Here is a 15,164-nt window from a genome sequence, read left to right as displayed (position 1 = left end):
TTCAGAGGGTATTTACACATATTGATGATGTCAGTATGTTTGTAAAAGCCTCCACTGTCCGTTAAAAATACCCACAAGGTCATTTCTGGCTGAAAATTTGATGAAAATAGCTGATTTCTGAAGCATCAGTTTTCACTGTTTTGGACACCCCAATATATTTTGGACCCTCTTCAGTATATATTTTGGACACCCGGTGTTTAAACTCGTTTGAAACTATTTTGGAAGAATTTGCCGCTTGAATATGCTGGATCACATCCTAATTACTTGATTGACAAAGGCTGATTAGGCGAACTTTGCGAATTTATTGCGCTAGAATGATAAACGTTTTTGTTTACATCTGCAAGTTTCCTCAGCACCGCAATCTCTTTTTGTAAACATGATGCGACACTCGCATGGATGACGAGATAAGCAAAACATAATTTCAAGGCAAATAAGGATATTTCCAGTGAGGAAATTATTGCTGCCCGTAGAGAGCGATCTTATTTAGCGAATGATTCTAAAATTTTCCGTCATCTCATCATTAACCCTGTGTAAGTTGTGATAAAAGGACACAGGGGGTCCAAAATATATGGGGGTCCAAATTATATTGGTTACCCTATACATTGCGCTGTGAGTGATTTTTCATGTTGCACATCCTTAACCTTAGTAAGGTCTTGGGGTCTTTTTTGACCTTTTTCAAATTTCAATTCTCTGTAGCTTTTGTTTAACAAATCCTAGCAATCTGAAATTTTCTGACAATTATTTTTTCGCGGAAATGAACCTTTCCCAAAAATCAAAAGCATTGAATGACCCCTAGGGGCGCTCCCATAAAAAAAGTTACAAATAAGACCCTGGGGTCATTTTTGACCCCAAACTTTGGACAGCTCGCAAAAATCAGTGGCTTGACCGATTTTGGATCTCTTTGGCCCAAATGAAAGGGCCACAAGTCTAGTTTTCAAAACCACCGGAGAAATCCGGATTCGGCCACTGTGGTCACCGGGAACCTGCTTCAACTGAAAAATGCCGCTTTTGAGACCCTAACTTTGGCAAGCTATAACTTTGCAACCAAACAAGTAATCCGGACCGTCCAAGGGTCGTTGGAAAGGTATTTACGTGGACTTTGATTATAGACATTAATATTCACTAATTATTGAGAACCGGTTCCGAAAATCCGGAACATCCGAAATATTAGTTTTCATCATTGCTATGTGCATGAAAATCCACAAATGTATTCCCTTTATACATTTTATTGCATTACTTCTCTGCACGCTTCACTGAAATGAGACACATATTGTTTAAGACCAATTTTGAAGGGTTCTGGGCAGGTCTGGTCAATGCGGAACGGGTTACAGGGACTCCGGAAGGTGGTCAATTGGGTAACGACAATGAACTTCGTATAGTTTTCGCTCCAAAACCCGGCGCCTCATGGTGCAACCTTCGTGGATTTTCATATCTGTTGTTCTTGTGATACCCAAAGAGATCGATAGTCATCTTCTTCTTCTTCTTGGCGTAACATCCCTACTGGAAAAAATCCTGCTTTTCAGCATAAGTGTTTTATGTGCACTTCTACTAGTATATACTGAAATTTTTCTCTGCCAATCATTAGTTTACATATGTATATCGTGTGGCAGGCACGAAGATACTACATATATGCGCATCGGAGTAAGAGTAATTTCCCTTACGAAACGTTCCTAGGCCAACCGTAAATCGAGCCCGTCACCCTCTGCATGGTCATGCTAAATGCCTTTGGGGCCAGCTATGGTTATAGGGGCCCCAAATGAATAGTCATATTGGTTCCACGTGGTCACCGGAATGGCCACCGGAGCAATCCATATTGTATTATGTACTCTCAGATTATTACAATAAACGTAGGCTTCGACAGCTAAATTTAAATCATTTACATTTATAATTGTAATGTTCTGGTATATAAATGAACAAATGAAGATCTCAATATTGTCTTGCGAATTTTACTGTGAAGATTACAAATTGGGTTCGAAACGTTGGAGCCAAGAAAATAAATTCGTAGGCCAATTTATTATGCAAGCCAGACCAAAGTTTGTTCAAAGATCAAAGATGATTTCGGTCTTTCCAGGCCATGGTCATCAGAGAAACTGTTTTACAGCATAAGTAGACATTTAGCAGCTGACCTCATATTGTGTTTCACACTTGAGGTGCAAAGTGTGAGCAACCAATCTGTCATTTGGTTCTTTGTGATCAAATAATTGATTATAAAATGATTCCGTACTTTAGAAAATGAAGTTTTCCGTGCTTTAAAAATAGAAGTTATACTGAGAATCACTCCAAAAGCTTCACCAGGAATTTCTCCAGAAGATGCACTGGGAATTTCTGTAGGAGTCAAACCGGGTATCTCTCCTTGAGGGATTCACCGATAAATCATTTAAAATTTCCGCGAAAAACTTATCTAAGAGTTTCCCGGAGAATCTATTGAAGGAATTGTCGGGTCGATCTCCTTCGGAACTTATGAAAATTTCTGGCAAAAATTCCGAAGGAACTCTTGAAGGAATTTTCGGACGACCACCCGAAGAAATATCCTGAGAGACTACTGAACGAAATTCTAGAGATCTACTGAAGAACTTTCTGCTATTTAGAAAGATTCTTAGTAGAAACCCTAGAAGAATTAGAGATGGAACTCTTAAGACAATTCCTGTGGAAGTCCTTGAGGAATTCCCAACTAACATTTTTGCTGTATAAGAGCTTAAAGAGCATTCGTCCAAAGTCGTTTGTTCTATAAACTGCTATGCAGCTACGTTTGTTAGTATGTTAGTAGTTTTTTGTTAGTGTTTTTTTTGCCTTTCTCGTACACTAAGTGTACTGGAAAGGCTATATGTTCACTCCAAAAATGACTTTTTGATAGAATGCCCGGAGGGTTGAGTCACATATACCAATCAACTCAGCTCGACGAATTGAGGTGATGTCTGTGTGTGTGTATGTATGTATGTGTGTGTGTATGTGTGTGTACAAAAAAACTCACATCACTTTTTGGCAGTAAACCTCAACCGATTTTAATGACCAACGGTTCATTCGACGCGGAATCTGGTCCCATTGTTTCCTATTGAAAATGGTTCGAATCGGTCCAGCCGTTCCGGAGTTATGGCCATTTAGGTGTTCCGGATCGGTACCCTAGGAAGGGGCCAGATATGAAAACGATACAAACCCATTCATGCGACACATCAAACCGCGGCACTTTCGAAAACATGATGAATGGTAAACAGGAAAATAGTCTCGGACCATATCTGAACCGGTAGTGTTCCGTAACCGGTTCCGGGTGACCCGCCGGAAGTGGCCAAATATGAAAGTGAACCAAACCCATACATGCGACACATCAAACAGCGGATTTTTTGATAACCTGATAAACAGTAGGCAGGAAAACATTCTCAGACCATATTTGAACCGGTAGTATTCTGGAACCGGTTCTGGGTGTTCCGCCGGAAGTGGCTAAATATGAAAGTGAACCAAACCCATGCATGCGATACATCAAACAGCGGTTTTTTCGATAGCCTGATGAACAGTAGGTAGGAAAATATTCTCGGACCATATATGATCCGGTAGTGTTCCGGAACCGGTTCCTGGTGACCCGCAGGAAGTGGCCAAATATGAAAGTGAACCAAACCCATACATGCGACACATCAAACAGCGGATTTTTCGATAACCTGATAAACAGTAGGTAGGAAAACATTTTCAGACAATATCTGAACCGGTAGTATGCCGGAACCAGTTCTGGGTGTTCCGCTGGAAGTGGCCAAATATGAAAGTAAACCAAACCCATGCATGCGATACATCAAACAGCGGCTTTTTCGATAGCCTGATGAACAGTAGGCAGAAAAACATTCTCAGACCATATCGGAACCGATAGTGTTGCAGAACCGGTTCCAGATGTCACGCCGGAAGTAGCCAAGTACAAAAGTTAACCAAAATCTTACATGCGACGCATCAAATCGCAAGCTCTTCAGGCAACCTGATAAACGGTTAATAAAAGAAAATAGTTTCAGATCAAATTTAGAACAACCGATAGAATTCCGGAACCGGTTGTCCCGCAGGAAGTGGTCAAATGTAGTAGAGATCAAAACCCATGCCTGCGGCACATTAAACAGCGACTTTTTGAATAACGTGATGAACGATTAACCAGAAAATAGGCTCAGACCACAACGAAGATCTTTATAAAGGCTACCGATAGTGTTCCGGGACCGATCTAGGGTGTCCAGCCGGAAGCATGCGACACATCAAACCGCGGTCTTTTTTTGAACCATGAGGAACGATTAGCAAAAAAAATAGGCTCAGACCACATTAGAGGCTACCGATAGTGATGCAAAACCAGCATTGGGTGCTTCGTAGGGTGCTTCGCAGGAACTACAAAAATGAACAAAGTCAATGCAAGCGATAAATATTTTTTTTATCTGTATTAACGAGATTTTTAGCCCTAGGCTAGTTCATCTCGGGACCCACGCTTTACTTCCCTTCCGAAGGAAGAACTCACATTTTGTGAGTTTGTCGGGAGTGGGATTCGATCCCAGGTCCTCAGCGTGATAGTCAAGTGTTCTAACCATCCCACCAGGTCCGCTCCCCTAGCGATAAATATGTGTAAGAGAACAAAATCTTGACTGAGCTAAGGCCTCATACATACAGACGTCTGCAATTTCTGCAATTTTTCGACAGGCCTTTATGATAGCGATAGTTTGCTTTTTTCATTTTCTTCGTTTTGTTTTTCCTGTCAATGTTGCTTTCCGATCAGCAACACGGGAGCGAAATGAAATAGGTACTCACACTCACATGCAGCGTGCTGAAAGCGAGAGCTGACCGGGCTAAATTTCCATTCAATTTTCTGTATTTCAGTGTTTTCACTCGTGGTATTGTATAGGGCACTCACTCTCACAAGCCACCGCTTGAGACGAATGGCCTGTCAGCATGAGTAGTGTGTGAATGATTGGGAATTGACCTTGTTGGGTTGCTCATGAATGGAGCTCTTGGACTCTGTCAGTTCTCACATCGAGGAACTGAAAATGACCGCCGCAGTCATTCATTTTCGGCTGAAAAACAGGCTAAAACACTGATATTTTGCAGGACTGCTCTCCATCGTCCTTGTTTTCAACGGTTGAATCAAATATTAATCGTTTTTGCTCGTTTGACGTCTACTCACTACCAACATCAAGCCAGCAGCGGCTTGTGAAACGCAACCTGATTAGCATTCGGCGATTATTTTTTTGTAACGATGAATATAATAGCAATATGTTACAATTTATATGTCTTTTTTTTCTGTACTAAAGCAATCTCATCAAATCACTGAGGTGTAAAAATATACAGTAGGATAGGTCAACGTTATATGAGAAAATGAAAATTATCGCATCAAAGCTTTTTCAATCCTCTTTTGCGTCTAAAACTACTGGGATTTTTTTATGGGATTTAGATGGGCAATTTCACTTGCTTGCATTTTTTGTCAAATTTTACATGAATTTTGAAACCTATGATAATAACATATAGCCTAAAGTGTGAAGAAAAAAACTATGTCGAAGACCGTAAAGTCATCTGTGATTGTGAAAGACGTTATATCCTAGCTTGTAATAATCGTCTTGATGTTGATCGGTCTTCAGTGATAGTGAAGGTGCTCAGGCAGTCAACTGAAAACTCTGATATTTTTCAGCTCTGTCTATACGTTTAACGTAACGTCGGAATATGTTCAATTATTAAGTTTCCCAATTTTATTAAAATTATTGCTTTTCTAAATAAATTATTCTCAGGATTCAGGAACAGTTCGCGGAAATATCATGCTTCGGAATGATGGCCCATGCACAGAAACTAGCTAAACAAAGCAATAGTCGAAGATTCCAAAAACAGGGACCGATTTCTAGACCGTCCGATAGGTAGGAGATTGTCCGCATCACGACGGTTTCAAACCGAACGGACTCAATAAATACCAAAACTTCCGTGTGACATTTTTAAGCTAATCGAGGCCATCTTGACTAGGAAACCTTGACCGATTGAACCATTGAAAAGTCCCCATACGAACCGAAACGTCGGAAAAAATCATTAACTAGTGTTTTCGATTCCCCCAAAAGGCTGAAGCCAACATTGTGAAGCAAAATCATCCCAGTCGTATCCCAACCAAGGAAAGACCATGAGTACATGTTCGACGAGAAAGGCACTATCACCACTAGGTGGATTAATCTGGGTTTTTCAAATTAAAAAAATAATAAAATTCTCTTCTGGTAGAATTACTGGTGTAACGCCTGGTAATTTTTTTACAGAATTTCGCGGTAAAGCTCCTTGATGATTTTCGATAGGAAATCTTAGAGAGATTCCCGATGAAAATCCCAAAAAAAAAAATTCGAATAAAAGTCTTTGAAGAATTCCATGTAGAGCATCCATAGAAACTATAAACCAGAAACATTGAGCATTTAGTGGCACTCCTAGAGGATTTCTCGGTGAAACTCCTCTGAGTGTGCCTACTATAAATTCTAGAGGAATATCCGGTGTAACTATTGAAAATTCAAGAGGAATTTCAGGAGGAGCTAGAGGAATTCACGAAGCATCTGTGTTGCAAAGCTCCTACAGTTATTCACAGCAAAACTCTTGGAAGCTGATGGATCTCTCAGATCTCTCAGAAAAAACACATAGAGAATGGGAAATTCTCTTTGAAACTTTTAGAACGATTTCTGAAGAGATTTTCGGTGGAACTTCGAGAAAAAATACCAGAAGAATTCCCGATAAAACTCTTGCCAGACTTCCCGATGGAGCTTCGAGAAATAAATCGATGCAACTCCTAGAGAAATTCTCTTTGGAACTCCTTGACGAATCCCTAGTGGATTTCCTAGAGGGATTCTTGCTGTAACTCCCAGAAGAATTTCTGCTCGAAGTCTTAGAGGAGTTCCAGGGAATGCACTGAAGGAATTCACAGTGTATTTGCTGGATGGATTCAAGGTGGATTAACTACTACTAATTCATAAAATTGGCGGGGTTCCCACAAGTATTCACAGAGGATCTTCGAGTGAAACTTCCTCTGTAACTGGAAGTACTTCCGTTGAAACTTTGAGCAGAATTGCCAGTGAAATTCCGACAGGAACTCCTAGAAGAATTCTCAGTGGATTTACTAAAGAAATAATTAATGGAAGTAGAAAAAAAAAAACAATTAGTGGAACTTCTACAGAAAATCTATTTGGAACTCCTAAGAGAATTCATAACGGAACTCCTAGAGGATTTTCCTGAGAAACTCCTAGAGGCATTTCCGTTGTAACTTCGGAAACAGTTTTTAGTTCAAAAAATTACTACTGGCGAGAGAATTTGCGTGGCAACCTCTAGACGTTGTGGAGAAAATCCTTAGTTATATTTTCAATCTTTGGAGATATCCTCGATTGAGTAAAACAATAGCACTCATATTTGCCAAAGTTCGTCAAATTACGAAAAGTTACAAAACTAAGTGTAGTAACCTTGTACTACAAAATAACTTCGATACTTAGCTTCAGTTTGAATACAAATTTGCTTGTTATTGAAATGGTTTTCGATAAGTACTAAGCAATTTTGTTGATGAAATGCGTTAAGTGTTGAGCACCATTGATCTAGAGGAATTCCTGCAGGAGCTCCTGCGGGCACTTCTAGACGAATAATAGGTGGGACTTCGTGAGAGATTCTTGTTTGAACTCTGTGAGAGAAATTCTGCCGCAATGCCAAGTGAAACTCCTACAGCAATAATCGTGGGAGCTTCCGATGGATTTTTTTAATTTTCACCAGAGATGAAAAAGGCCGCTGGAATAGAGCAATTTTCAACAATCCTTCCTCCAACAGGTATGAAACCTCCTCATTTCTTCATCTTTGTATTTTATAATTTGCAATAACAATTTTTGAGTTCATTTCCAGTGAGAGTGCACTCATTGATAGTGAGATTGCTGCATCTACAATAATTGTTGTTGTGAGAATACTTACAAAAAATTACAAATCTATACATTTGTTGGTAGCTTTCCCGGGAAGCTGACTAGAATGATAAGAGCAACGATGGACGGTGTGCAGAACAGCGTAAGGATTTCGGGTGAACTATCCAGTTCATTTGAATCTCGACGGGGACTACGACAAGGTGATGGACTTTCCTGCCTACTATTCAACATCGCCCTGGAAGGTGTTATGCGACGAGCCGGGCTCAACAGCCGGGGTACGATCTTCACGAAATCCAGCCAATTTGTATGTTTTGCGGATGACATGGATATTATTGCTAGGACATTTGGAACGGTGGCAGAACAGTACACCCGCCTGAAACGTGAAGCAGCAAAGGTCGGACTGGTGGTGAATGCGGCTAAGACAAAGTACATGCTGGTAGGTGGGACTGAGCGAGACAGGACAAGCCTTGGCAGCAATGTTACGATAGACGGGGATACTTTCGAGGTGGTAGAAGAATTCGTCTACCTCGGTTCCTTGCTAACGGCGGACAATAACGTGAGCCGTGAAATACGAAGGCGCATCATCAGTGGAAGTCGTGCCTATTATGGGCTCCAGAAGAAACTGCGGTCAAAAAAGATTCACCCCCGCACCAAATGTACCATGTACAAGACGTTAATAAGACCGGTGGTTCTCTACGGGCACGAGACGTGGACGATGCTCGAGGAGGACATGCAAGCACTCGGAGTTTTCGAGCGACGGGTGCTAAGGACGATCTTCGGCGGCGTGCAGGAGAACGGTGTGTGGCGGAGAAGGATGAACCACGAGCTCGCTGCACTTTATGGCGAACCCAGCATCCAGAAGGTAGCCAAAGCCGGAAGGATACGGTGGGCAGGGCATGTTGCAAGAATGCCGGACAACAACCCTGCAAAGTTGGTGTTTGCTAACCATCCGGTTGGTACAAGAAGGCGTGGAGCGCAGAGAGCACGATGGGCGGACCAGGTGGAGCGTGATCTGGCGAGTGTTGGGCGTGACCGACGTTGGAGAGCTGCAGCTGCAAATCGAGTATTATGGCGGCAAATTGTTGATTCAGTATTATCATGAATTTGATGTTAACTAAATAAATGAATGAAACATTTGTTGGTAAAGAAACGTGATCATACTTGCAACACCATAAGTAATTCCTAGTGGAAGTCCTGGTAAAATTCTAGTTGGAACTGCCTCATGAATTTCCGGTATTTTTATTTTGGAATCTCCAGTTTTCATGGAATCTCTCGAATACTATCATACACCCGGAACTGTAATGTTATGCTATGTTGTCGTTATTCTGCAGAATGACGTAAGTGACTATACAATTTTGGCTCCTTTTTAGTTATTCACCTAACAATCTATCGGTCATTATTTTACTTTTCTTTCGTAGATGCAACCGAATGTGTGATAATGTTAGCACCATCGTACAAATTAGGTTCCCGTATCCCGTATCACACACAATAATGTCTTGGATTTCTTTGCATGCATGTAAGCTCTAACTCACATCATAGTCAGTGCTGAGATGTCATTTCGACATATCTAAATTCAACCACCTACAGCACATTTTAGATGATGATCCCGAGAATATCGTATATTCTAACATGTGTGGCTAGACCAGTCCAGTGTGTTTCCAGATGATACGGGAAACCTATTTGTACGATGGTGCAAACATTATCACGCATCGGTAGATAATGACAAAATCTTGCATCATAATCTGCCAGAAATATTACAGTTTTATTATTTTACGAGACATATACAAGAAAGTCAGAATTTAAAAAAAAAAAACGCTCACAACAGTATGGTGAGCTTCCGAATGCCTACTTTTGATGCAGAAAATTGAAGTAACACAATTGGGGTTACTCCGGTGGTCACTCTAGTGGCCTAAAAAGATCGAGATCTTCATTTGTTCATTTATATACCAGAACATTACAGTTACGATAAATAATAAAAATTGAGCCGTCAAAAGCCTACATTTATTGTAATAATCTGAGAGTAATACAATATGGATTGCTCCGGTGGCCACTCCGGTGACCACGTGGAACCAATATGACTATTCATTTGGGCCCCCCTATAACCATAGCTGGCCCCAAAGGCATTTAGCATGACCATGCAGAGGGTGACGGGCTCGATTTACGGTTGGCCTAGGAACGTTTCGTAAGGGAAATTACTCTTACTCCGATGCGCATATAGTATCTTCGTGCCTGCCACACGATATACATATGTAAACTAATGATTGGCAGAGAAAAATTTCAGTATATACTAGTAGAAGTGCACATAAAACACTTATGCTGAAAAGCAGGATTTTTTCCAGTAGGGATGTTACGCCAAGAAGAAGAAGAAGATGACTATCGATCTCTTTGGGTATCACAAGAACAACAGATATGAAAATCCACGAAGGTTGCACCATGAGGCGCCGGGTTTTGGAGCGAAAACTATACGAAGTTCATTGTCGTTACCCAATTGACCACCTTCCGGAGTCCCTGTAACCCGTTCCGCATTGACCAGACCTGCCCAGAACCCTTCAAAATTGGTCTTAAACAATATGTGTCTCATTTCAGTGAAGCGTGCAGAGAAGTAATGCAATAAAATGTATAAAGGGAATACATTTGTGGGTTTTCATGCACATAGCAATGATGAAAACTAATATTTCGGATGTTCCGGATTTTCGGAACCGGTTCTCAATAATTAGTGAATATTAATGTCTATAATCAAAGTCCACGTAAATACCTTTCCAACGACCCTTGGACGGTCCGGATTACTTGTTTGGTTGCAAAGTTATAGCTTGCCAAAGTTAGGGTCTCAAAAGCGGCATTTTTCAGTTGAAGCAGGTTCCCGGTGACCACAGTGGCCGAATCCGGATTTCTCCGGTGGTTTTGAAAACTAGACTTGTGGCCCTTTCATTTGGGCCAAAGAGATCCAAAATCGGTCAAGCCACTGATTTTTGCGAGCTGTCCAAAGTTTGGGGTCAAAAATGACCCCAGGGTCTTATTTGTAACTTTTTTTTAGGGACTAAGGAAGGTTAATGAGACTAAGATAGGCACAAATACCCTAGTATGTAAATTTTAACAAATATGTATGGTTCAATGTTTATGCAGTAAGTATCATTCATTATGATTCAAATAAGAATTAAAATTGGATGAAAGATGACAAATATATCAACAAATCACTTTTCCATGTTTTACGATAGTGACCCCAAACTTTTGGTCGATGACATCAATAGTTAATTTACTTAATAACTTTTTTCCTTGATTTTTTAGGTAAGTTCGATAAAAAAGAAGTTGAAAGCTAAAAGAAAATAGGTTATAGAACTGTTCTCATCTTAAAACTTTTCGACCCAATTTCTAGCGACACTGCCGTAAATTTATATTGATTTTTGAGAAAATTTGGCAACTTTAGCTTAAGTTTACATACAAACATTTTTGAAAAAGTTTCATTTAATGTGCGTCTGAAGTTTCGATGCACTGTTGAAGCGGGATTTCAAGACGTTTGTCCTTAAATACAACGTTATTACTTTTCTAGTCCAGAAAAAATAATTAAGATTTACCGTCAAGGCGCCATTCACCGTGGGGGCTCCATTCACCGTGTGCCTTCGAAAATTTTTTCATTATTTCCATATTATGATTGAATGATATGACAATTTCCCTTCAATTCCACCAATACAACACTAATGTATTGCTACCATGTCAAAACGCTCATTAGAAACATTTAAAAATATCATTTTGACACTAAAGTGTGTATACATGAAGCGGGTTTCTGCTCATTCACTGCATTCATAGTGAAAAAAACGAAAACTGCGCTAAGTGATAAACTAAATGTAGTAACGTTTTTATTCCACCAAGAAGCAATTAAATTCACATATCAGGTATGTATTTTGCATTACCGAAGTAAGTTTAACAAGAAAGTACGATTACTCGTACTTTTTATTTGAAATAAAAAGGCACGGTAAATGGGTACCCTAAAAATCAATGGTCTCCATTCACCGTGCCCCATATTGTCCCATATATCTAGAAAAAAAATCGAAAATTTGAACATACGTTTTTCTAATAAAATCTTGCAAGTTATTACTTGAAATGAATTTAAACGAAGAAAATTCCCTTGGCTGGGTTGTTTTGATCATTTTTAAACAAAGTAGAATAAAATTTCTCATACACGGTGAATGGGTCCCTACTACCATGGTGAATGGTGACCTACCACGGAATTAGGCGACCCTACTACTCTTTACTAATTGTACTGTATCACCAAATTTTGCGAAAAACTTTCTACTTCTATGAATATTGCTTTAATTTTAACCTATAATGAAGGCAATTAAAAGTGGCACCAACAATGTCTATAAGACTGGTGTCAAATGACAGCCCTTATTTGCCCCGAATCCTCTTAGATCCACGGTGAATGGTACCTTGACGGTATGTTATTTGAAGTTCACATCAATTGAACCATATTAAATAGGGTGACGAAGGGTTTTATCGGTAGGTTTGTTCTCTTCATCATGGGGGGTGTTGTGAGCCGAATTGCCTGAAATTTGGTTGTATAACTATAACTGAACTGGTTGAGATGGATTTGAGGCAAACTCTGAGATCAACAGATTAAAAAAAAAACCCTAATTAATCCACCTAGCGGTGATGGCGCCTTTCTCGTGCCTTCGAAAACACATTTCAACACAACTCAAGTGGCATGTTGATGAATATTGCACTTACATACGTTTAACAGAAATTCATTTCTTGACATCAGAGATCATATCGTTTATCTGGTTTTTAATTTTTTAGCCGCCGTTTAGGATTGAAGTCCAGCAGCTTGGAAATTCTGGTCGCTATTTTTGGACTCCAGAATTCTTCCTCATACCAGATACACCCATATTGAATGGTTTTAGAGTCCAAAACTTCATTAAACAGCCACCATTTTGAATGTTGAGACGCCTTCTTTGATATTCTGGTAGCTATTTTTGAACTCCGGTTGTCTTCCCCATACCAAATAGGCCCATATTGAACGGTTTTAGAGCCTAAACCTTCATTAAATACCTAGCATCTTGAAGTTTACACCGCCATCTTGAATTTTGAGACGTCATCTTGGATATTTTGGTAGCCATCTTGGATATTTTAATCGTCATTTTTGGACTCCAGACTTCGTCACAATACCACATATACCCATATTGCATGGTTTTAGAGCCTAAAACTCCATTAAACAGAAGTCATTTTGAGTTTTGAGCTACCATCTTGGATTTTAGACCACCATCTTGGATACTCTGTGTGTCATTTTTGGAGTCCAGATTTCTTCCCCACATCAAATATATGGTTTCAAGTCCATAAATTCCATTTATCAGTCGCCATCTTGAATTTTGAGACGCTGTTGGATACTTACCGCAGTGGACTGTATTGGGTTGGGATATGGGGCTGGCTATTGGCCGGTTTGGCGTCACCGAATGTGCTCACGTCCCCGCAGAGACGGAGCCAGGTGGGAGCAGGGATTTTGGGAACTCCTTCCCGGGATGCCCTCAGGCTATGAAAATTTGGGAGCGATTGGTTGCGTCCCCGTATTTCGCATTGCGATTGAAATTTCGACACTGATTCTTCATTGAGGCCTAACTGGCATTTTCGATTTCTCTTCATCGATCCTCTCTTTGTGTTATTACGGGAAGTGCATTAGGTTTTCCAAAGATTTTTTGGTTGAAATGCGAAGACGACGACTACATCTTGCTCTAGAAACAAAAAGAATAATAATATGTTTTGATCAAATTTTTAGGGAAAGAGAGAGTCGAGATCACTTTGCGGTCTTCGGCAAAGTTTTTCGGCTTATCCTAGGCTATACTTTAACGTCAATAGTTACATGGTGTTAGACAAAAGAATTCAAATTTTGAATAAAATGCAGAAAAGTACGTTTTCCCATACTACATTCCATACCAATTTCAATCGCAAGGCGGAATACAAGGACGCAACCAATCGCTTCCAAATTTTGCACAATTGTTTTGGACGCTAATACAGATTGAAAAAAACTTTGTTCCGGGTTGATGCGATCAAAATTAAGTTTTCGCCATACAACCTTGACCCACTCTAATAGACACATACAGACGTCATTTCAATTCGTCGAACTGAGTTGATTGGCATATGTGACTTGACCCTCCGAGCCTTCTATCGAAAATTGGTTTTTGGAGTGAACATATAGCCTTTCAGTACACTTCGGTGTACGAGAAAGGCAAAACAATTCTTTCGAGCTTATTTGCTTTAGTAAACTAAGTTATTTAACTAAACCAATAGATTGAAAGATCTTCTTTGGTAGAAAATTAAATAAACTTTCGAATGAAGGTTAAAAAGCTGCGATAAGTTTGACCGTTTTCAAGTAATAACCAGTTTGAGGCAAGCAAAGTTAAAAACATGTAAAGTTCAATTACTACGTAACGGTTGAGATTTAACCATATGCGTACACATTTTTTTCACCATTTATGATGCTCTATCACTCCTTAAAAAGTTTGCATTCACCCATCGGGACCCCCCGGAACCGGTTCCGGAACACTACCGGTTCAGATATGGTCTGATACTGTTTTTCTGCTAACCGTTCATCAGGTTATCGAAAATGCCGCTGTTTGATGTGTCGCATGCATGGGTTTGGTTCACTTTTATATTTGGCAACTTCCGGCGGGACTTCTGGAACACTACCGGTTCTGATATGGTCTAAGACAATTTTTCTGCTTACCGTTCATCAGATTATCGAAAATACCGAGGTTTGATGTGTCGCATGCATGGGTTTGGTTCTCTTTTGTATTTGGCCACTTCCGGCGGGACATCCGCAACCGGTTTCGGAGCACTACCGGTTCAGATATGGTCTGAGACGATTTTCCTGCTTACCGTTCATCAGGTTACCGAAAATGCCGCTGTTTGATGTGTCACATGAATGAGCTATGTTCTCTTTTATATTTGGCCACTTCCGGCGGGACTTCCAAAACCGGTTCCGGAACACTACCGGTTCTGATATGGTCTGAGACTGTTTTTCTGCTTACCGTTCATCAGGTTTCAGAAAATGCCGCTGTTTGATGTGTCGCATGAATGAGTTATGTTCAATTTTATATTTCGCCACTTCCTGCGGGACACCCAAAACCGGTTCCGGAACACTACCAGTTCAGATATGGTCTGATATTGTTTTCCATATAACCGTTAATCAGGTTATCGAAAATGCCGCTGTTTGATGTGCCGCATGAATGAGTTATGTTCAATTTTATATATGGCCACTTCCGGCGGGACACCCAGAACCGGTTTCGGAACACTACCGGTTCAGATATAGTCTGATAC

The 15,164-nt window shown here is 40.2% G+C and overlaps 1 protein-coding gene across 2 annotated transcripts in view; it reads right to left on the bottom strand.

The window, feature by feature from the left end:
- Window positions 1-15,164, bottom strand: part of LOC109416943 (growth hormone secretagogue receptor type 1-like) — a 108,039-nt gene that overhangs the window by 7,422 nt on the left and 85,453 nt on the right. The window lies entirely within an intron of this gene.

The sequence above is a fragment of the Aedes albopictus genome, chromosome 2, assembly GCF_035046485.1.
Source record: "Aedes albopictus strain Foshan chromosome 2, AalbF5, whole genome shotgun sequence".
In the NCBI taxonomy this organism is placed as follows: Eukaryota; Metazoa; Arthropoda; class Insecta; order Diptera; family Culicidae; genus Aedes; species Aedes albopictus.
The sequence above is the reverse complement of the archived record's forward strand: the minus strand, read 5'-3'. Positions and strand labels throughout refer to the sequence as shown.